Here is a 10,591-nt window from a genome sequence, read left to right on the forward strand (position 1 = left end):
TTCCAGATGTCTATCCATAATTTTTTTAGCTTCGCTACTTATGGATGTTGTTATCCTTGTTAATGTATATTTCAATTTAAAAAATATGTTTTGAGGAAGTAAATTACATTTTTGATTTTTTAGATACACCTTTCCTGTTTGGCAATGGATCCAATCAAGATCCAGGTATTAGTATTACAATAATTTAGCCAATAATGTAAAAGCATGAAAAAGTAATTCTTGCTTAGAGGAAAAGATGAATGCTCACTATTATTTTTTTTCTGAAAATATTTCCCATTGAACAATAATCTACTAACTACATTTCAAACTTTGTTTTAATATATATTTTAGCATAAAGCTTTAGTCATTATGCATTAATAATCTTATAACCTAAAGTAGTAAGTTGTGTGTATGCAATAGACCTGTTACTCAAAATAAACCTTTTCGAATTTAATTCTTCTGCGGACCTAAAAAGTTACTTATGGCCTAGAAATAAATGTATAAAATTTCATCTCTCTATCTCTACTGGCTACCTAGCGCCAGGCCTCTGAAAAATCAACAGATAACGATAGCATGGCGGTTTTAACAATTTCTCAGCAATGTGCAGGTTTGTAGCTCTTCTGCATATTTCAACTTAAACATATAAGGCCAAAGATATGATATCCAAAAAATCTTTTGTCAAAGTCTGCTCTACAAATAGCGCAAATCAGTTTTCTAAAAAAATGCTGAGAAATGTTAAAAAACAGACATCGCCAGCGCAAGGTACGACTCAAAGATAGCACAGAATACTTTTGACACAACAATCTTTTTAATAGTTAATTAAAAAATATGCAGAACACCTAAATTAATCTCCAAGCCATACTCGTATGCATTTGAAATTGTTGTATAAATAAACGGGATCTCAAATATGGCCTTTTTTAGAGGCCTGGCGCTAGGTAGCCAGTAGAGATAGATGGATAAGATTTTGTACATGTATTTCTAGGCCCCTAAAGTAACTTTTTAGGTCAGCAGAAGAATTCAATTCGAAAAAGTGTATTTTGAGTAACAAGTCTAGTATGCATATAAAGCTATTAAATGTTATAACGTTTGTAAGGAAGTTTTGATACAGCTTATACCAACAATGAAATTAATTCGAAAAAAATCACGAAACCTATACAGGGGGGGGGGGGCAAACTTAGTAGAATTGACGTAGGAATAAGGTATAACCAACAAGAGAAATGAATCTAAAATAATATTTGGGGGGCAAATGGAGAGGTCGTTAATTTTACGATGTGTTGCACCCCACGTATAGGTTTTGTGATTTGACTGGAATTGACGACCTCTCCATTTGCCTCACTAATAACTTGTTGGTTATAGCTTATACCTGGTTTTGATTTAAAAAAAAACAACTTTAAATAACGGAAGAATAAAATGCTGCCAACGTTTATATTGGTTATATTGAATACAACTGACTGTTTTAAAAGTCATGAAGGTATTCAAAAATCCAATAATATGGTATTCTTAACAAAAAAGAGCCTAGATTAGATTAGATTAGATTAGATTTATTATTCTTGGGTGTACATACATAGAAAAAAAAAACAACAAAATAATAAATGAATTAAATGAATATTATATACATTTATATATACAGTCAAATTTTATTGATATGGTTAATTTATAAAAAAAATTTCTTCCCAAATGGCAGTTTCCTAAAAACTAGGAAGTATGCAGTAATGTGTATTCACACATTGTTTTCATACAGGCCATATAGATAAGACAAATAAATAGAAAAAAGATAATAAGCAATAAATAAAATCATATTGGAGAGGAAAGAATGATATTAGGAAGGATTGATTAGGGCATACAAGTCTCACACCATTATTGCAATAATAGAAATTTTAAAAAAACATTTCAACAAATAGATTTTGATTGATTTATCAGATTTCAAACAATATTGAAAAGAAATACAATTTTATCTACATTCTTGACATAATGGGTTGTTACACACTAAAGTTAAGCTTGATAACAAAGATTCTTTTAGATTTTTTATAAATTTTTTTCTTGATTGATTGTGGGTTAATAAATCATTATTACAATGGTTATTCCATAATTCTTGAAAATGATACTTAGGAAATCTTTCAATAGATTTAAACTTCGGTTTTTTAACATCAAACATATTAGAGTTTCTAAGATTTCTGGTATGTAATTGATTACGGCGAAGCCATGTACCTTGAAAGGAACTTGGTAGCTTACTGTTTATAAAATCATACATAAATAATAATTTCAAATAATTAGCTGATTCATGTAAAGGAAGGACATTCATTTTTTTAAATAAAGGCATTGTGTGTGAGATGTGTTTCTTACTAAAAACAATTCTTATTGCCTTTTTTTGCATTTTAATTAATGGTTCCATAGTAGATTTAAGACCACAACTCCAGGCAGGTAAACAGTAAAGTAAATGACTATTTATAAGTGAGTGAAAAAGCATTTTTTTGCTATCTAAATTCAGTATATGTTTAGCTCTATTTATAAGAAATAAGGAACTAGAAATCTTTTTACGTAAATGTTCTACATGATATTTAAAATTTAAAGAAGGATCTATAAATACACCTAGGAATTTAATTGCAGGAATATTGCTACTTGAATTGACATAATTTAAAATTTTTATTTTCTCAGGATCAAACTCATTTTCATTGTTAAAGTTTAGCTTAATATTAAGAGCATTCCAATCAATAGTATTTTCATTTTTATTAAATATCATGATTTTAGTTTTATCAGGATTTAAGCTCATTTGATTACTCCTAAACCAATCGGATATCTTTTTAAGTTCATTGTTTAATTTCAGTTTAATCTCTGTAAAGTTTTTACCAGAAATTAAAAAATTACTGTCATCAGCAAATAATAGGGTAAATAAATCAGTACAGTTTTTAAGATCATTTATGTAGATTAAAAATAGAATTGGTCCTAAAATAGAGCCCTGTGGGACACCTCTATCTATGTTCAGCTTTCTTGAGTCAGTATTGTTTACATGTACAAATTGCTGTCTATTACTTAAATAATTTTTAAACCATTCAAGTTCAACGCCATTAATGCCAATTTTTGACAACTTTTTAATTAAAATAGAGTGTGGAATTGTATCAAAACATTTTGCAAGATCACAGAAGACTCCAATTACAGTTTTATTATCGTTTTTTGCTTCAGCTATATAATTTAAGAGGTGTATCACAGGGTGTATTGTAGACTTTTTTGATTGAAATCCATACTGATGTTCAAAAATGATATTATTTCTAATCAAATAGCACGACAGTTGTTGATAAATGACTTTTTCTAAAACTTTTGAGAAAATAGCTAATAAACTTATTGGCCTATAATTTGATGGATCAGCTTTTTCATTAGAATTATTCCCTTTTAACTTAAAAATAGGTATAACTTTTGCAATTTTTAATTCAGAAGGTATTTTTCCAGTTAAAATAGTTTGGTTAATGACATGAGAGAGAGGAAGGGCAATGACAGAAATTATTTTCTTTAAAAAAGAATTTGACAGGCCAAAAATGTCCATGCTTTGTTTATTTCCCATTTTTTTAACAATATCTGTGACTATATTTGGGTTTATTGTATGCATTTTAAAACTGGAATTATAATTAGGTATATAGCTACACGGATCAATGTTAGAAGGATTTATTTTAGATGATATCTTGCTTGCTACAGAAGTGAAGTGTTCATTCAATTTCTCAGAAATTTCTGCATTATCTAAATATATAGCATCATTAAACTTCAGTTCATTGATACATGTTGCTTTATCTTTTGTTTTTCGGATTGCATCTCTAATAATATCCCAAGTTTTCCTCAAGTCAGATTTACATTTTTTTAGCTCATTACAATAATACAATTTTTTAGCTGTTTTTATTGCACGATTATAGACATTTCTATATCTATTATACATCCTAATATTATCAGCAGTTGGTTCATTAATACTTAACGTTGACAATTCAAATTTTTTATCTCTACATCTCATTAAACCATCAGTCATAAATTTTTCAATTTTATGTATGTTCTTATTAATTCTAATCTTTTGTAAAGGAAAAGAAAGTTCATAAAATTCATTAAAAAGCTCATAAAATTTATTAAAGCAATGTTGAGGTTCTAAACTGTTAGTTACATTTTCCCAATTAACATTTCTTAATAGATTGATAAACCCAGTAATTTTTTCTTCATTAATATTTCTTGTAAAAATACAAGATTCTTTACTTGCTTTATATGAATAAGGTGTTATTGTGAAAATTGGGAAATGATCAGATATATCATTTAATAAAATTCCTGAATGAAAACTATTATCTTTTGCGTTAGTAAAAATTTGGTCAATACATGTTGCTGATGTCCTAGAAATTCTTGTTGGTCTCGTTATCAAAGATAAAAAACCATTTGCAATGCAATTTTCAAGGAAATCATTTGTTTTTTCATGACAATGATATTTTAAAATGTCAAAATTAGAATCTGTGAAAATGTAAGAGGCACATTTAAAAGACATTAATTTACTTTGTAGGTTAGAAAAATTATCAATAAAAAAATCCATTTGTTGAGATTCAGTAAATCCCATTATAGAAGTATTAGGCCGGTAGACATTACTCAAAATAAATTTTTCTTTGTTATATTCAAGTTGAATTGTGAGTGACTCAAATAAGCCTTCTTCAAATGTTGACAATTCATTTAATATTTTGAATTTTAGATTTTTATGAATATAATAAGCTATCCCGCCGCCCCCTTTATTCTTTCTACACTTATAGATAAAGATATAATCTTCTATTTTAAATATATCTTGGTCATAAATAGTCCAGACTTCTTGCAAAGATATTACATCTATTGTAACTTTATTTTCTTTTAAATGATCTATATATTCTTTAAGCTGAATAAATTTACTATTAAGACTCTGAATGTTCCAAGAAAGAAATTTTAATGTTTGAAATTGCTTACATTTTTCAATAAATTGTTTGTTATTAAAATATGAACATGACAGATCAATTTCATAATACGGATTTTCATAATTATTACCATTTAATGTAGAATCTTTATATCTAGATAAGAAATCATATTCAATGTTATTTAAAATCTGACAGATGCTACCCACTCTATCGAAAATTAAAATTACAACACAGTGTGTGACTCATATTAAGAAGGTATAATGAAGGGGAAAATAGGTTATATATAATGAATGAAACAAACGGAAATTGGGTATTATTAGTTAACATTTAATCCAAATAAGAAACATGCAGCTATTATTTAATTTAAACTTTAATTCTTTCCTACTGGGATCCTCTGTACTCACTTAACTTATTCATTTAATTCCTTAATTTAAGATGGGTATCCAATAAGTGCAATCAATTTTCACTAAAACCATTAAAATGTTTGGAATATAAGCGCAGTTGTAACCTTTTATAATATAAATAAGTATTTTGATTGCCTTTTATCTGAAAAGTGTATTTTTCCAAAGGAAACGTCTAAAAACATCGGGTTTTTGAAACTAATAATTTTTGTAATAAGTTGTACTAAAACAGTAGCTTTTAGTCTTATTAGAATACAAATGACGAAAAACTGCAACAAATCTACGTTTAAAGACGGACAAACCCTAATTATAGAAAAGCTTCGCTTTTAAAAAGTGTCTTAATTTCCTCTCATATTCAACAACTTTCATAAAAATGATACTAAATACAAAAAAAATAATATTGCAAATATCGTATTAAATATTGAATATTGTTAAAAGCGAAGCTTTTCTATAATTATTAAAAGCAAAGCTTTTCTGTATTTGGGGTCGGTCCGTCCGTCCGTCCGCACGTCCGTCCGAGATAGATAGCTTTTATTCGTTAATTTAGGCATGTTAGAATTGTCCTATCGATTTCAAACTTTGCATGATGATTCCTGTAGTAGTTGGGTACGATTTAGAAAGCGTAGCAACTCTTTTATCATTACCAGAATGTCCGTACGTCCATTTTAAACATGTTGATTTTTCTACTTTTTTAACAAATAATTTTTTGTGATCTAATTATCCGTTTGATCTGATTTTTGATATATTGATTTCTGGGATAACAAAGAACAATAGTAGAAGCGAAGCAAGTCTATAATCAAGTCCTAAAAATGTAAGTATGTCCATAAACATTATCCTGTATCAAGCAGTTTTTCAACAAATTTACTTACAATTTTGCTCCAACTCTTTCGATACATTTATATTCTGATTATTCAGTTCAGACACTATACAAGTGTTAATCTCCGTTTGTCCTACCGTTTCAGTGCTTCGCTTTTATGGATGTTGTCATCCTTGTTTCTGGATGAACCAGGAATAAAGACTGAGTAAATCTAAATTTTTTTTTAATTTAGTGATTTTGTAGTATGAATTAGCTTTCCTCAAATATTGTAATCTTAAAGAAATATATTTTAATCCTTTTTTCTTCATACTTTTATTCTTGTTATTTTATATTTTATTCTATTGTTTACCAAAAATAGAAGACAAAAAGGAAAATACTTTCCTTTTTAAGTTGAATTATTCTTTCTTATTTGGAGAAGAAAAGGTGAAAAGGAAAGTGCGATTCCTATCAATTTAATATGATAAAATGATTTTTTAGTTATTAATTATTATTTAGCTATCTTTTATAAAGTAACTACAATATCATTAAAAGGAAAAAGATATTGACTGCACTTAGTATCCGATTCATATGATGGCAATGGGTGGGGTAATTTAAGAGATGGTGTAGGGGGGGTCAGTCTCACTCCTGACCTGAGATGGTGCCGAAACCTTCAATATAAAATGCATAAATACTTTGTAAATAACAAAATAAGAAATATAATAACATTGCCAATAAAAACAATCAAACAGTTATTCATTTAAAATTTAACAACTAAATCTCAAAATATTTACAGGATCTCTGCCAATGTGTCCTCCAAAAAGTTTTCGTAGAGTAGCTGCTGACACTAATTTGAGAGATTGGCCAGTTGGATGTGAGCCACCATCTTCAGGTCATACCAATTGGTGGGGAGTTGCTTCTAAAATCATGTCAGGAATTAAAATTCCCGATGATCCTGGTGTGTTCCCAGCTTTATCAGTTCTATTTGGTGTATTTTCAAAGATTCCTTGGTTTTCTGGTGGTGACCCTATGAACGACTACATGAATAAGCTTGATGACTGTATCCTTCAAATGATTAATGAAAGAATTGAGGCCAATGAGCTTTCAGATGCAAAGGAATTATTGGAAGAACATTCTGGATACATGGAAGTTTTTTGGTTAGCTTTCTTGAATACGCCAATAACTCAAGCATCAATTAGTATTGCTAGTACTAATCTGATAAAAATGGAAATCTTTGTCGATCTCATAAAAACAAAGTTTACGTCAGATGTGTACGGCTATAAGCATGAAAAGTTTTTTGACTTACTTTTGGATGGTATTATAACTGAAACATTTGCTAAAGTCATATTTGTCAAAACAGTATTTGAACTTTATGATGCCGAAGAAGCAATGGCTTATGCAATAGATTCTAGACTGAAAATTGAAAAACGCAAAGAAACATTATTAGAAAACAATAAAGGATCTTTTTCTCTTCCAAGAATAATGGATGAAAGTGCCTTTCACGATTGGCCTTCAAAAATATCTTCAGACCACAATGGCTGTAGTGATAATAGCCATTTTGGTGATTGTTTCTGTTCTGGAAATCTAGACTGTTATGTTGATGACCACTATCAAAATTGCCGGGTAGCAGATCTTAAACGTCAATGTGGTTATTGTTCACGTCAGCAGTGTTCATCCCCTGACATTTGTGCTGGAGCATATCAAAATTCAAAGAAATATGCAGAATACCAATACCAAGCAATCTTGGACAAAATAGCAGATGCAAATAAGTTTTTCACTTATTCAATCAATCAACTATTAGAAATAGAAAAACCTAAGACAACCACCACCACCACCACCACAACCACCCCAAAACCTACAACAACTGGTAAGAGCATTTATTTTATCTATAATACAAAATAGAATGATGTCCGTCCGTCCGTCTGTCCGTCTATTTGTCCATTAAGATCTCGGTAAACACAGAACCAATCGGATTCTACTCTTCAGTGTATAGTATGTATTCTGTGGTGTTTTTTTTTAGCTATTTTCTTGGGAGTGGGACACACCCAACCCCCCCAAAAATGAAAATCCCCCCCCCCCCAAAAAAAAAAATTGTTTTAAGGCAGTTATTTAAAAATAAGTGGCAGCACCAGAAATACTTAATTTTTTTCAATTACCTCTTGGGGCAGAGTGTAAGTGGTAATGATCAATCAATCTATTTCTAGTCCCCTCAGAATGTGAGAACTACCACGTTTTTGACCAAGATGATAGAAATGAGTACTCAAGTGAAGAAGGATGGTTCTGTGATAGCTCTGATAAGCATACCAGTAAGGATTGGCATGGTGAAGGCTGGTATCGTTTTACTGGGAAAGCTGGTAAGTTAAAGTCAAAGATAGGCATTGAATATTTCAGCATTTATGTGTATCTGAGACTATAACACATAACTTGTTTACTTTTGATAAAATATTACAAAAGACCTGTTTTCATATAAATCTTACAAGTTTTTTTTTCATTTAAATAAGTAATTTTTCCAATATATTTTTATTAAATGAAAAATAAAACTTCTTAAGGAAAACAAATGGCTGACTCTGCCCCCTGCAACTGGTGTTGTGGAACTGGTGGAACAGGCTGGCTCAATGGAGATCATCCCTCTGTTCATGATGGAATAGTTGAGAGACAGGTACAATACTAACACTATTCTTTATTTAGTACCAACGCTTACATTTTCATGTTTCATATCTATAATACAAATTAGAACGATTTCTGTCTGTCTGTTTGTTTGTAACGAAGGATCTCGCTAACCACTAAACTGATCGGGTTCTCCTTAACAGGGTAGCTTCATTAGGTAGGGTAGGTTTATAACTATTTTGGGGGAGGGTACCACCTACCTCCCAAGAGAAATCGCCCCTAGAAAAAGATTATTCCCCTCCCCCCCCAATTTTTTTTTATATTTTATTTTTTAACTAGAATCAAATATGGGGGGGGGGGCAATCCCCCGCCCCCCCCAAAAAAAAAAATGAAATAAATAAATAAATTTCTCCCAAAAAATCTTTGTTACCTACTTTTTCTTTTAAAATCTAAATTAAGAAATTGGGTTATTTAATCAATTCCCCACTCCTCGATTGCCGCTAGTATCCTTATACTAAAGTAACAGGATGTCTGTGTGTTTGTGTGTTTGTACCGAAGGATCTCGCTAACCGCTGAACCGATCGGGTTCTCCTTAACAGGGTAGCTTCTCATAAGTCCCGGGAAGGTTTATAACTATTTTGGGGGAGGGTACCACCACCCTCCCAAGAGAAATGACAAAAAATCGAAATTTTTTAAAATTTATGGGAGACTTCAACGTCAAATAAAGAGGTATCGTACATAAAAAAATAACTTTAACAAACAAAAATATTTAAAGTGCCACTAGAGGCCTCTAGGGGCGTAGCCGCTAGTTCTAAATAAAGAAAGCCTGTATATTTTAGTATTTTCAATTCGTAAAAAATTTGGCTTTTCAGGTGTGCTTCAGTTATGAAGATTCTAACGATCACTATGATAAGTGTACATGGAAGACGACAGCCAATGTCAGGAACTGTGGAGACTTCTATGTTTATCAGTTGCAGGAGACTCCAGAGTGTGTCCTTAGATATTGTGGAAAGGGAATTTAAGGGTTTTTCTACAGTATGGCTTACACACCAGTTTATATCTGTTGGATTAGAACCGGTTCTCAGCCATGTTGAAAAATCATTCTTAATCCAATTGATTTCTGTTGGATTAAAACTGGTTTTCAGTTAAACTTAAAATGGGTCGTATTATTGACACCTGTTCACAAAAAAAAACATTTCCAACAATTTTTAATTTGTCTATTCACGGACACTTGTAAATAACATGATCCAAAAAAATATATCATGCAAGTTTAATATTATCTAACTTAATTATGAAATTTTCTTCTTTCAAATAAACTTTTATATATTAACTTTAAACATTGTTTTTTTTGTGTGTGTGGAATAGCTACTCTATAAGCGTTAGTGTCTAACAATTCCTGAAAATAATACTTGGATTTATTCAAAGATAATTATAACACAGGCACGCCTTTTCAACAGTTTAACGTTTGTATGTATATATTTTTTTATTTAGGATAATTTCTAGGCCTTTTCTTATGGTGCATGATTTTTGTGTAAAATTATCCATTATCGACTTCTTTGTTAAATTTCAAGCTGACCTGTAGTTCTTAAGAAAGCTACTCAATAATTACATCACAATGAGTTTTGGCAGGTGTACAATATAATGCCACACTAATATAAATAAGGAGCATGGGCGAAGGAAAGCAGATATAAGTTGCTTGTAGAATATAGAATCCTAAGTTTCTATAAAAAAAACCTTACAACCTAAGGACACCTCAGGGAAGGTTGCGTTATAGGTTATAGTCTGACAAATTGCAACAGTATTTTTCAACCAAGTTCATAGTCTAAAGAGTTTTATCCAAATAAAAGTGTAGTGCGCTGACCACTACACTTAGGGACACCCCTATCTATCTGTAATGAAATGGAGGTATGATT

The sequence above is a fragment of the Acartia tonsa genome, chromosome 14 (genome assembly GCF_053477335.1).
Source record: "Acartia tonsa isolate MP-2025a chromosome 14, ASM5347733v1, whole genome shotgun sequence".
NCBI lineage: Eukaryota > Metazoa > Arthropoda > Copepoda > Calanoida > Acartiidae > Acartia > Acartia tonsa.